Source organism: Sorex fumeus, unplaced genomic scaffold (genome assembly GCF_029834395.1).
Source record: "Sorex fumeus unplaced genomic scaffold, SorFum_2.1 ptg000037l, whole genome shotgun sequence".
In the NCBI taxonomy this organism is placed as follows: Eukaryota; Metazoa; Chordata; class Mammalia; order Eulipotyphla; family Soricidae; genus Sorex; species Sorex fumeus.
In genome coordinates this window covers 73,456,638-73,470,852 of record NW_026606094.1, presented here as the reverse complement: position 1 = coordinate 73,470,852, position 14,215 = coordinate 73,456,638, and the positions used below count along the sequence as shown (strand labels likewise).

Genomic DNA, 14,215 nt, shown 5'->3' with positions numbered 1-14,215 from the left:
GAATAGTTTTCCTTTTCCCATAGGTTTGTATCATTTATACATGGATGCTATTACATAACTCTTCTCTAATAGGGTTTGACTAATTAATATGCCCACAAACAGGGTCAGGAAAGAGGTGGAAATCCATGTGCAAGGGCTGAAATTAGATCCCAGGCACCATAAGTGTATCTGTGACCCCTGCACCACTGAGAACTTTGTAGATTATACTCAAAAGGTGATTAATATTAATTTTACATGTGTTACAGAGAAAGATAATAAAGTTAATGAAATAAAATGTTGACAATTAAGAATTCTAGCAAAGATACTAACTAAATATAGTAAATTGGGCTGGGGATATGGCTTAAGTACATGCCTCGCATGTATGAGGTCTTGAGTGGGAACCTAGACTACATGCTCTCTAGCACTGCTGAGCATATCACAGGTAAGTCCTGGTGACCCTCAGCACCACAGGACCCAAGACCCACAAGAAAGGGCACACACACACACACTCTCTCTCTCTCTCTCTCTCTCTCTCTCTCTTTCTCTTTCTCTCTCTCTCTCACACAAAAGGTTAGTGGTAAGCCTCATGGGGGATATTTTATTCTTAGTTTGGTAATTCTGATTTGTCTAAATCTTTTTTAATGTCACCTAATAATTTTCATTATGAAAAAAGCAAATGAACTTTTCTATACTTCAAAGATATAAAATAAATGAAAAAATAAAAGGGGTTAAATATGCTTTAAATATACTAATCACAAAATAAATTTGCAAAATATACTAATTCACACATAATATGAACAGTTACAAGAATGCATCACCAATCTAACAATATAAGCCAAAAAATGTTTTAAAATTATTTATAGATTTAAATTTAATTTTGTTTGTTTTGTTTTGAGACAGCATCCTGCAGTGTTCAGGGCTTAGTCTTGGCTATGTGCTTAGGGGTCAGCCCTGGTAAGGTCAGGGGACCAGATGGGGGTACCGGTGATTGAACCCAGGTAAGTTATCTGTGGACATGGATATCGAAGAGATTTGAGTAGAAGTCATGGATAATCTTCTCCGTTGCCATTCTGGAGGATGTGATAGATCCATCAGGACGTCGGAGGACAGTCCTTTGGTTCTTGTAGTTGGCGAAGGACAGGCGGGCGTTACGAATGCTTTTCCCGGCTTCTGCCACTTCTACCAGCACTTCTGCTCTTCTCTCTTTGAGGTCTTCCTTGATCGCATCTCTGCACTGCTTTGCGAGCTCGGACGTTAGCTTGCGGTTGCCTGAGGCATGCGCCAAACCAGGTTGGCGAATAAGCCATGTTGGCGAATAAACCACGTTGGAATTTGGCGACATACCAAATTCCACAGTATGTCGTTCCCAATGCTCTCCCTTCCGAAATCCGACAAACCATGTCATCAGTAAAGAAACGAGCAGCACCAGGCCCAGACAAGGTCAGACCTGAACACCTGAAGAACCTGCCATCAGTACTCATCAATACACTGGCTCGGCTCTTCACACGCTACCTGTCTGAATGCAAGGTTTGTCCCAGTGGAAAACCAGCAGGACTGTAATACTGTTTAAGAAGGGAGACATCCATGACATTGGCAACTATCACCCAATCTGCCTATTGTCTGTCATCTACAAGTTGTTCACTCGAGTCATCCTAAATAGGATTGGCAGAACACTAGATGAAGGTCAACCATGCGAGCAAGCCGGGTTCCGCAAAGGATTCAGCACCATCGACCATATCCACACGATAACCAAGCTCATTGAGCTTCCTCGGGAGTTCAAGATGCCGCTCTGTCTAACGTTCATTGATTTAAAGAAGGCCTTTGATTCTGTTGAGACGGAAGCGGTCATTGAAGCCCTAGCCAATCAGGGCATTCAAGCCCAATACATCAAGATCCTCCGTGAGCTGTATTGCGGATTCACTACCAGGATCTCACCATTCTACAAAGAAGTAATCATTGATGTCAAGAGAGGGGTTCGGCAGGGTGATACCATTTCACCGAAACTCTTCAGTGCCACCCTCGAGAACATCATGCGACGACTGGAATGGGAAGGAATGGGAGTGAAGATAGATGGTCGGCAACTACACCACCTCCGCTTTGCTGATGACATTGTTTTAATAACACCAAACACCAGCCAAGCGGCACAAATGCTGGCCGACTTTGACCATGAGTGTGGAAAGGTAGGACTACAGCTGAATCTTATGAAGACAATGTTTATGAGACACAGCCTCGTTCCTGACGCCCCATTCGCTCTCAATGGAACGACCATCTCCGAATGCAACAGCTGTGTGTACCTAGGTGGAGAAGTCAACATGACTAATGACCTGGCACCCGATCTGCACAGGAGGAAGAAAGAAGCTTGGAACGCTTTCAAGAGCGTCGAAGAAATAACTAAGAGAACGAAGAACCTCGGTCTCCGGGCACATCTCTTTGATTGCATTGTTCTTCCTGCATTAACATATGCCTCAGAGACCTGGGCCCTACGCAAACACGATGAGAATCCTATTCGGGTCTCCCAAAGAGGAATTGAAAGAGCTATGCTTGGAATATCACGTTTCACTCAAATGAGAGAAAGAATCCGGAGTTCTGACATCCGTCAACGATCAAGAATCAGGGACGCTGTCTCGTTTGCCAAGGTGTCAAAAGTCAGATGGGCTGGTCACATAATGAGATTTAAAGACGACCGCTGGACTAGAGCTGTTACCGACTGGATTCCATGGGATGTCAAAAGACCGCGTGGCCGCCCACCTACCAGATGGTCAGACTTCTTCATCAAGATCATGAATGATCAGTTTGAGGCTCTTCATGTTCCTAGAGCGAACAGATGCCATTGGGCTACACTAGCACGCGACAGGAACAAATGGAGACGTTACTGGCGCCCGCTCGAGCAAATCGACAATTAACGGGAAGTTAAGTGATTAAGTGATTAAGTTATCTGTGTGTAATGCAAACACCCTACTGACTGTACTATTCCTTCATCTGTCTTAAAGTTAATTTTTAAAGAAAACACTCAGTAAATTAAAACCTAGAAAGTGACACATCTCTTTCTTATAGCAAAGAAAATATCCAAGCCTGTTTTCAGTATTTGCAGCACTCCAAAAGGAAAGAATAAAACCTCCTGAGTAAGTATGTATGTTTATATACCTATTTTTGGTCTGTTTTTCAGTACTTTAGAACCTCAAAAGTCCTGAACAGAAGTTTCCTCTCACTGTCTGTAGGTCTTCAGTGAGCTCGTAAGGAAGATTTGAAGCAAGGTAGGAATGTTAAGAGGACATATCTTAGAAGGGCAGCCACTCAAGCCAGCTAAACTGCTTGAGAAACCTACCAGGCACTACATTTAATAGTGAGTAGTGACAATCTATTACTGGAGGAAAGGCAAGGTGGATGAGTGAGATTTCCTAGTCAGCTAAGGAACACAAAGGTTTCTGGAAACTTCATGATGGAACCACATAACTAAGTTTGCCAGACTTTGAGTAAGAAGTAATAAAGGCTTTGGGCTAGGTGAGCAGAGAAGTAAAGAAATACTATCACCAAGGAACAGATGAGTTGAGTCAACCTAAAGAGAGGCATAGAATTGCAACAAGCTCTATAAATACGCAAAGAATAATCCTTCAAAAGGGAAAAAATACCTGACCTCACTTTCCAATCATTTGAAACCAGTGCTGAACTAAAACAGGTAATAGTAAATTCATATGTACTTAAATTTCAACCCCTGCTAAAGGGAAATTTCTGATCCTACCCTCCAATCATTTGAAGTAAGTGCTGAACTGAAACCAACTAAAGAAATAATAATGCCTAACAAGAGCATTGACTAAACTCGACATGCAGTACAAGTGTTTGATGGAAGAAAGAGCATAAAAAATATTTACTTTTACTTCTACCCATATCTTGGTTCTATGTACGATAGTTAGCATTTAATGAAAAATTACAACACACAAAAAGAATCAAGAAAGTGCAATCAAGTATTCAGAGAAGTAATCGTCAATCCATTCAGACACAGAGATGGAATAATAGTGAAATCATTATAAAAGGATCTAAAATAACTGTAGAATATATTTGACACTTGTGTAAAAGTATATAAATTGACAGAGAATACAAATGAAAGACATATATTTGAAAAATAAAATGAATTAAAAATGCTAAATATGAAAAAATGTTCTGTAGAGACAGAGGGTATATCTCGGGACGGGAGCACATAACTTGAGTGGACAAATAGCTCAGGTCCTATCACTGTATGGACTCTCAAGCACCACCGGGAATGAGCTAGGAGTGGCACTGTATCACTGTCCTCCCGTTGTTCATTGATTTGCTCCAGCAGGCACCAGTAACATCTCCACAGTTACATTTTTTGGCATGTTGAATATGCCACAGGGAGTTTGCCAGTCTCTGCCGTGCGGGAGGATACACTCGGTAGCTTGCCCGGCTCTCTAGTTCCTGAAAAATATTGGTAGTACCTCCCCACTACCTTCACCAAAAAGCCAATGTACTAGAGATATAGAATTCTTATGATAAGTACACCAACACAGAGGACACAAAAGAGGGAAAACAAGTTTGACTTTGAAGATGAGACAAAAGAGAGACCAGAACACAAACCAGAACCAGAACACATGGAGATAAAAAAAAAACAGTAACAATGAAAAATGATTATCATAAACGGATTACCCAGGCTATGTGGAAATATATAAAATGATCTATTCAAGCTATAATTGAAGTCTTAAAAGATAACAAAAAGAATGAATGTAGCAGCATTATCCGAATGCTGCATTATCCAAAATTGAAGAAAGAATCAAACTACAGAACCAGAAAGTGCAGTGAAATTCGAACAGGAAAACCACATCAAGACACTTCATGATCAAACTTGAAAGTTGAAGAGAAAAGTCTTCAAAGCACCCAGAGGTAAAACACAGTTTATACAGAGAACAACAATAATAATAATGGTTGACAGCATCAGAGCAGTAGTACAGCAGGTAGGGCACTTGCCTCCGATGCTGCAGACCCAGGTTCAATTCCTGGAACCCCATATAATTATGAGCTGGACAGGAATAATCCCTGCATGCAGGAGTAACCCCTGAGCACTGCCAGGTGTGGCCCCCAAACCAACAAATTTTGTTTTTTAATTTCTCTCTCTTTTGGGGTCGCAGGAGGCCCACAACCTGAGGTGCTCAAGGGTTACTTCCAGCTCTGCACTCAGGAATCACTCCTGTCAGTCCTTGGGGGACCATATAGATGCTGAGATAGAACCTGGGTGGGTTGTGTGTGAGTGCCATCTACTGCACTATCTCTCCGTGCCTGTCAGTTGGTTTCTTATATAAAAGATGACAGAAGGGGCTGGAGTGATAGTACAGCAGGGAGGGCTTTTGCCTTGCATGCAGCAGACCTGAGTTCGATCCCTGGCATCCCATATGGTCCCACTAGCACAGCAAGGCTTAACTCCTAAGTGCAGAGCCAGGAGTAACCCCCAGGCATCTCCAAGTGTGGCCCCCCCAAAATAAAAACAACAAACAAACAAAAAAAATGACAGAAGAACATATTTGCTATTCTGAAAAGATTTTTAAAAGGAAAACTTTTAGTTTCATATCTGTAGATACTCTTCAAAAAAAGAAAAACAAACAGAAAATATTAAATAGGGAAAAACAAAAGAATTCAGCAGCAGCAGATTCACAGTAGAAAAATAAATAATGAGGGAGCAGAGAGATAGTACAGGTGGTAAGTTGCTTGCCCTGCAATGGGCTCAATCTCTGACTCCACTATAGTCCCTTGAGCACTGCTTGGAGTGACCTCTGAGCACAGGGCCGGGAGTAAACTCAAGGAACCACAGGGTATGACCCCCCCAACTGAAAAAAGTGAATAAGAAACATCTTTAGAATGAAAAGAAATTATATTAGGTAGAAAATCAGTTTAACAGAAATAAATAATACTTTTAAAAGTAAAAATTGCTAAAGCACTGAAGTTATACTTTTTGATAGTTATATGTAAAGATATACATATATAGCATACTATACTAATTATTTTTAAATTAATGAGATATACATATATATTGGACAGTAGATTAATATATTGATATATAGGGGGCCAGAGAGTGAAGTACAATGGGTAAGGCACTAGTCTTGCACAAAGCTGACCAGGTTCAATCCCCAGTACTATATAGGGTTCCCTGAGCCCTGTCAAGAGCAATCTCTGAATCGAGTAAGCCCTGAGCATGGCAGGATATGGCCCAAAACAAACTAACTAACTAAATAAATAAAGGGACTGGAAAGATAGCACAGTTGGTAGGGCATTTGCCTTGCACGCAGCTGACCTGGGTTTGATTCCCAATATCCCATATGGTCCCCCAAGTACTGCCAGGAGTAATTCCTGAGTCCATGAGCCAGAAGTATCCCCTGTACAACACTGGATGTGACCCCCCCAAAAAATAAAACTTAAAATACTGTCATTAAAAGGAAAATTTTTCTAATGATAGGGCCAAATCAACAAAATATTCCACCTAAAATAATCATATACTTAATACAACAATGACATAAAGATATAATATGAAAAAAGAAGAATAAAAGTTAATTGTTGGAAATTGAACAGTCTTTAACAAATAATAAAAATATAAGTTTAGAAAGAATATAAAAAAATTGAGCAGGACTATAAATTGACTCAACCTAACCAACATTTTATCCAAACACGCTCCCAGAAAAGCCAGATCTAAAAGTCTTCTCAATTGCACATGAGTCATTAGGGACACCTTTTCCTGGGTACTAAAATATATACTAATGAAGTTCAAAAGAAAAAAAATCAAACAGATCATGTTTTCTTGTGAAAACAGCATCAGAATAAATACACTGGCTAAAAACTTCCCATATATTTTGGGGGACCTCCCTCTCAGTGTTCAGGAATATTGGAGGCCCCATTCAGTAATTCTCAGCTAGTGGTGCAAAGATGTGGCTGTTTCTGACAGAAAAGAGGTCAGCTGTTGAGTGACCCCTGGCCGTGTGGTGTCAAGGGTTAAAACTGGGGTTGTCTGTGTGCAAGGCAAGTGCCCGAGCTCTTGGACAGTTTCTCCAGCCACTTAATTAATGTGCTTATTCATATATAATATAATATGTGCATTATGTGTGTTTGCACAGCTTTGTACCTCTGTAAGTGCACAAGCTTTTCTGCGTCCATCATCCAATTTCTAGTGCCAAGTCCCATGACAGCAGGATCAGACTCACCTCCCACCCCCCATGGGCTTTTCAACTGCTCTGGTATGCACCAAATTTCTGATAACATCTAAAAGTTATTTTCTGTTGTGACTTGTTACTTACTTTGGTTATAAAAATTCCACATATGCAAGAAGTAATCTTTTGCTTTCTAACTTACTTTGCTAAGAATAACCACCTCAAGTTCTACCCATAGTCCTCTGAGAAAAAAAAAGATTCCCTTTCCAATAGCTGAGTGAAATTCCACTGAGAATATATATCGTTTTTTTCTCTATCTAGTCATGTGTAGACTTTTAAAAAATTTTTATTAGTGAGACACCATGAGATACAGTTGTAGACTTACAAATTTTTGTGCTTGGGTTTCAATTATACAGTGATCAAATACCCATCCCTCCACCAGTGCCCATTTCCCACCACCACGGATCCCAGTATCCCTCCCACCCCCCCATCCCCCCTCATGTGTAGACTTTTAAGTTACTTTTGTAACTTGGTTATTGTAAACAAGCCTGTTAGGAACATAAAAGGACATATAAATTTTTGAATTTTTTATATTCTTTGCATAAATATCTAACAGGAGTATTATGGGTCATTTATTTTATTTTTCAAATAAAAATAAGTGTTTTAGTATTTTCACTTGCTTTTGAGAAAGTGAATTTATTGAACTTGTAATTGAAATGCTTCTCACAGGAAAATCTTGAAATTCTTCTTACAGAAAACTTTGGCTCCAGATGTTTTTGTGTTATGGGGTCCTGGATTTAGATGTTTTTTTATTGGTGGCTTTTATCAAACATTTCAAGAAATAATAATAACACATATTACACAAACTCTTACTGTAAATAAGGAAGAAACCCTTCTTAATACACTCTTTGAGACCAGCTTAACTATGATACCAAAACTGATAAAAAATATTATGAAAAATAATACTTTAGTCTAATATCTTTAATAAGTGTAGGTGAAAATATAGAAAATATCGAATAACTCCAATGATAGGTAAAGTAGAAAATATATCAGGAAATAACCAAGAAGGGCTTACCTAAGAATGCAATTGATTAATTATCACTATATTGGCCTAGAGTTGCCCCAAATATATGAATAGCCAGCTTGCTAAATAAATCATCACCTTGCTTTATTTTCCAACTAATTTTGCACCTAACTTTTCTTTTCCTTCACTTTTTCTACCCTGCAGTTTCACAGTCTAATAAAACAACTGCAATTTAAAAAAAAAGAATCACCATACTAAGAATAAAAGAAAAAAATGGATAATCACCTCACAGATTTAGAAAACGCATTTTACAAAATTCATACTCATTTACGATTTTAAAAATTCTTAGCACTCCCAGGTAACCTCTGATTCCGGAAGTCACGCCCACAGCCCACCCCCCAGCGCCATCTTTACAGCATACAGCCAAAGAGAAGGACCACATGGAGGGCGGGACCCACAGCTCCCGGAGAAAAAGAAAAAAACACGTTCCAAAAAGAGCCAAGAGGCTCCTCTCTGGAAAGAAAGATGGCGGCCGCACGGGAGCCTTGTGGGAAGCGGGTTTGAGCCGGGCTCGCGGGAGCGGCGGGGACCTCATGGGAAGGGGGGCTTTGTGGGCCGTCCCCCACGCCCCACCGAGGTCGCCAGCTGCCCCCCACGAGCGGCTCTCCAGCACGGCCATGGCCCCGGAGGCACAAGGACTTAGCACAGAGAACCAGCCGCTTGGAGCAGAAAAGCAAATGGACTTGTGTTGATCCGCGCCACCAAGCCTGCCCGGAGGGGGAAGGGCGTTGACCGGCCCGCCCGCTCCTCTCTGGAAAGAAAGATGGCGGCCACACGGGAGCCTTGTGGAAAGCGGGTTTGAGCCGGGCTCGCGGGAGCGGCGGGGACCTCATGGGAAGGGGGGCTTTGTGGGCCGTCCCCCACGCCCCACCGAGGTCGCCAGCTGCCCCCCACGAGCGGCTCTCCGGCACGGCCACGACTCCAGGGCACAGAAATCAATCTCTTAACTAGCTAACTTTTAATAGAAATTCTTCCAGGGTCAATAAGTAAAATAGCAGAAATTCAAAACCGTGCGGCCGCTATTGTGGCCGCGCGACATCATTTTATTCTTAAACCAAGTTGTAGAAAGCAAATCATTTCACAACGCTGTTTCAGCATGTCTGATTGGGGGGGGGGGGGGTCGTAAACTCTAAACAATAATTGTGCATCTTCTATCGAAATAATCTATCTAGTCAAAGTAGATAGAGTATTAACTAGAACTCATCTGCCTCACAAGAATTGGGAGGGGTGGGAGGTGGGGGTCTATTGGGGTTCGGGGTTAAAAATGAGTATTGGTAAAGGGAAATGTGTTCGGTATCTACATGACTGAGACCTAAACCCGAAAGCTCTGTAACTTTTCCCACAGTGATTCAATAAATAAATAAATTGTTAAAAAAAAATTTAAAAAAAAAAAAAAAAAAAAAAGAGCCAAGATCATCAGGAAGTCCCAGATGGGGTAGGTATCGCATCCCGTCTCCCCCAGATGGAACCCCCGTGACCAGAAGCCTCTACAAGCACAGCTCGAGTAAGCGGGAACTAGGACTTTTCCTCAAATCTGCAGGGACTACAGCTCCCAGGTAACCTCTAATTCCGGAAGTCACGCCCACAGCCCGCCCCCCAGCGCCATCTTTACAGCATACAGCCGGAAGAGAAGGGCCACATGGAGGGCGGGACCTACAGCTCCCGGAGAAAAAGAAAAAAACAGGTTCCAAAAAGAGCCGAGATCATCGGGAAGTCCCAGATGGGGTAGGTACCGCATCCCGCCTTCCCCAGATGGAACCCCGGTGACCAGAAGCCTCTACAAGCACAGCTCGAGTATGCGGGAACTAGGACTTTTCCTCAAAACCGCAACATCTCTCTATATACAAAGTAATCAATGGGAAGTAAACCACCCAACGTTTCTCCCTGAAAATCAGAGTTAAGTTTGGAGCATGTCCACAAACCCAGAAACACAAGGACTTAATGCAGAACCCAGCAGCTTGGAGCAGAAAAGTGAACGGGCTATGTGTTAATCCAGGCCATCATGTCTGCCCGGAGGGGAAAGGGTGTTGCCCCATTCGCCCTCTCTTCTCTGGAAAGAAGGATGGCGGCCGCATGGGAGCCTTGTGGACTGCAGGTATGAGCCGGGGGTGTGGGGACGACTAAAACCTCATGGGAAGGGGAGCATTCCGGTCCGTCCTTCACACCCTACCGAGGTCACCAGTTGCCCCCCACGAGAGGCTCTCCAGCACGGCCACAGCCCCAGAAGCACAAGGACTTAATGCAGAACCCAGCAGCTTGGAGCAGAAAAGTGAAAGGACTATGCGTTAATCCAGGCCATCATGTCTGCCCGGAGGGGAAAGGGTGTTGGTCCCTTACGCCCTCCTCCCTCTGGAAAGAAGGATGGCGGCCGCATGGGAGCCTTGTGGACAGCAGGTATGAGCCTGGGGTGTGGGGGCGACTAAAACCTCATGGGAAGGGAGGCGTTCCGGTCCATCCTTCATGCCCTACCGAGGTCACCAGTTGCCCCCCGCGAGTGGCTCTCCAGCACAGCCACAGCCCCAGAGGCACAAGGACTTAATGCAGAACCCGGCAGCTTGGAGCAGAAAAGTGAACGGACTATGCGTTAATCCAGGCCATCATGTCTGTCTGGAGGGGAAAGGGTTTTGCCCCATTCGCCCTCTCCTCTCTGGAAAGAAAGATGGCGGCCGCAAGTGGAGCTTTGTGGACAGCAGGTATGAGCCGGGGGTGTGGGGGAGATTAAAACCTCATGGGAAGGGGGGCGTTTCGGTCTGCCCTTCACGCCTTACCAAAGCCACCAGTTGCCCCTCACGAGCGGCTCTCCAGCATGGCCAAGACTCCAGAGCACAGAAGCCAATTTCTTAACTATCTGACTTTCAGTAGAAATACTTCCAGGGTCAATAAGTAAAATAGCAGAAATCCAAAACCAACATTTAATTCTTGAACCCAGCTGTAGAAAGCAAATCACTTCACAATGCTTTTTCAGCATGTCTGATTGGGGGGGGGGGTAAACTCTAAATAATAGTGGTGAATCTTTTAATGAAACAATGAATCTAATCAAAGCAGATAGAGTGTTAACTAGAATTCATCTGCCTCACAGGGACTGGGAGGGGTGGGGGGTGGGGTCTTATTGGGGTTCTTCATGGTAAAAATAAGTATTGGTAAAGGGAAATGTGTTTGATATTTGCATGACTGAGACCTAAACCTGAAAGCTTTGTAACCTTTCCCACAGTGATTCAATAAATAAATAAATTTTAAAAAATTCTTAGCAAACTAGGGGTAAAAGTGAACTCCTCAAACTGAGAGGTCATCTATAAAAATATGTAAAGGCATTATATCTAATAGTGAACATTTGTGACTTTTCCCACAACTTGTAAACAAGACAAGCGTACCTGCTTCATCACTTCTATGAAACTTTTTTCTGGATATACTAGTCAGTTAAATAACATGAGAAAAGAAGGAATGGTAAATAAATAAATAAAAATAAATTTAAAAAACTATTTTCAGATAAACCCATGCAAAAAGACAGGGTTTTTTGATAAGTAATGCAAAGTTATTCAAATATCTAACTTTAGGACATGTTACCATAAATTTTAATGGCATCATAAATATCTATGGTCCAATAAAAATTTTAATGGCAAGATAAACACATTATAAAATTCTAATATTAAAAATTACATTAAAAATTAATATTCCTGAGAAATAGTTCCAAGATTCCTGAGGATTAGTATCTTCCTGCACCTTGGACACATCCTTGGGCACACTGATCAGGATTGTTCAGTCTTATGCATTAACTATTCAACAGTCATAAATCCTACACATGACACTATACGTGCTCATAAATCTTATATAGATCCTGCTCACTTTCAATCTTTAGTTGAAAAACTAATAAAAAAAAATCATGTATCAGCATGTGGAGTCATTCTTGAACTCTAGACTTTCACTCCATTTTTTTAACTTTTTTATTGAATCACTGTGAGATAGACCATTCCAAAGCTGTTTATGATTAGATTTCAGTCACACAGTAATCCAACACCCATACCTTCACCAGTGTATATTGCCCAACACCAGACTTTCTTTCACTCTTGCTTCCTCCTCCTTTTAAAATCTTAACTCAAATAGTTTCCTGGGCCTGAGGATGTGACTCAGTAGTAGAGTAACTGCTTTGCAAGAGTGGAACAATGGAAAATGAATTTGATTCCCAAGCTTAAGTTGAACCACATGCCCAGTTCAATCCAGTGGTCCTGCTGTTTGTGATCGATGATTTTTCAATAAGCATATGATGTCTGGCATCAAGTGTATGTGCCTTGATTATCACAACAAATAGAAAATGTGAGGAAGGGGGAAATCCTTCTTTTTTAATTTGGTATAAGGTAATAATAGGTTCTCTTTTCAAACCCTTGTTTTCCCTTGAACACACATCTCGCTGGTCTCTATGTCTCTCTACTAGATTTTTTTTCCCACTCTGAAGAAGCCCATGCTCTCTCCTGCACATGCATTTTCTCTCTTTCTCACCTCTGACATCTTTCTAATCAAGTTTCTTTCAATAAACACTATCTTGCTTCACACACCACAAAAGATAATTATTTAGAAAAATTTGTATTGAGATTTTTTTTGGGAAAAATGTTTTTTCAACTTCATTTGTCATTCTTAAATTGGTTTGCCTTCTTCAGGATATAAAAATACATATTTTCAGCTTCATTTGAAATTCTAATATTAAAAATTACATTAAAAAATTAATATTCCTAGGAGTAGGTCCAAGATTCCTGAGGATTAGTATCTTCCTACACCTTGGACACATCCTTGGGCACACTGATCAGGATTGTTCAGTCTTATACAAAAATAATTTTTTAGTGTGAGTAATGCCTGTACATTATTTGGGACATATTTATACACCCAAAAAGCTGTTTATCTAAAATTCAAATATTGTTTGATGTCTTGTATTTATCTATAAACCCTATCTCTAACCCATTCCTTCAAAAGGAGAAATTTTTCATACAGTGTATACCTAAATACCCAAAAAAAAGAAATCTTATTATTACTCAACCATAACAAGATCCACTTTCATATTTAGTGAATTCCCTGAGTAGTTAAAAAACAAAGCTTTTAACTTCTTAGCTTTGTCTTAATGAATTAGATCTCCCTGACAGTATGGAAATAAATAATTGAAAATGACATAAAAACCTCAAGATTATCTGAATAGAGAAGGAAAACACAACTTCTGCTTTTCACTTCAGAGCCATTGCTTGAAATTATACTGTCTAAGAAAATGACAATACAGGGATAATGTTATGGAAGCAACATCATAGCCATGTGTTTTGGACCCCTCTCAAAGGTTAATGGCTCCCAGTCACTCATGACAGTCCTAGAATTATCCAGGTCAGAATCCATGGCTATTGACTCACTCACCTGCTAATAGTCGTCTTCCTTCCTAGGAATCACCCAGTCACATGGCTGCAGTTACAGAACTTTCTGAATGCATCATAGCTGCCCTTTCATTCCAGCTGAGAGGAAAAGAGAACAGAGAATTAATGCCCCTCCCTTCACAGTCTGGAAGCCAATAAACAAATGACAGGAGTTTCCATACTAGAAAAAAAGTCACTCTCTTAAGAGCATGACGATTTTAGAAGCTTGCTGCAGTTGTTTTCAAAAAACATCTGAGGAGAACATGGGTGCCTTCCTTTCTCCTTGACACTACTAAATTGTGTCCACAGAACCAATACTAATCCCCAGGTTTCTTTTTGCTCCTATTTAACAGTTACTCATAGAAAGCTGAAATAATCTGCTTGCCAAGATCCATGGGCAAGTTGTGAATAAAGTTACACATTGACTCTCTCCACCCTCCCCTTACAGGAGGAAAGAACATAATAAGAAAGTAATCAGAAATGGCAGGCATTATTAGTAACAAATCCTGAACTCACAGAAGGCGAGTGTGAGGGATGAACACAATAGTTCTGGTTGTAAGTTTATTCCTATCAACCTTCTGACTGTTCCTTTTATGCTTTTGACCTGTTATTAGACATGAGGT

General features: G+C 41.1%; 1 protein-coding gene across 1 annotated transcript in view; it reads right to left on the bottom strand.

The window, feature by feature from the left end:
* ITPRID1 (ITPR interacting domain containing 1) overlaps positions 1-13,668 on the bottom strand; it is a 163,080-nt gene extending 149,412 nt beyond the window's left edge. The window contains exon 1 of the mRNA XM_056118703.1: positions 13,597-13,668. The gene's annotated coding sequence lies outside the window, so the exon portion shown is untranslated. The remainder of the gene's footprint in view (positions 1-13,596) is intronic.
* Between the last annotated feature and the right edge of the window lie 547 nt (positions 13,669-14,215).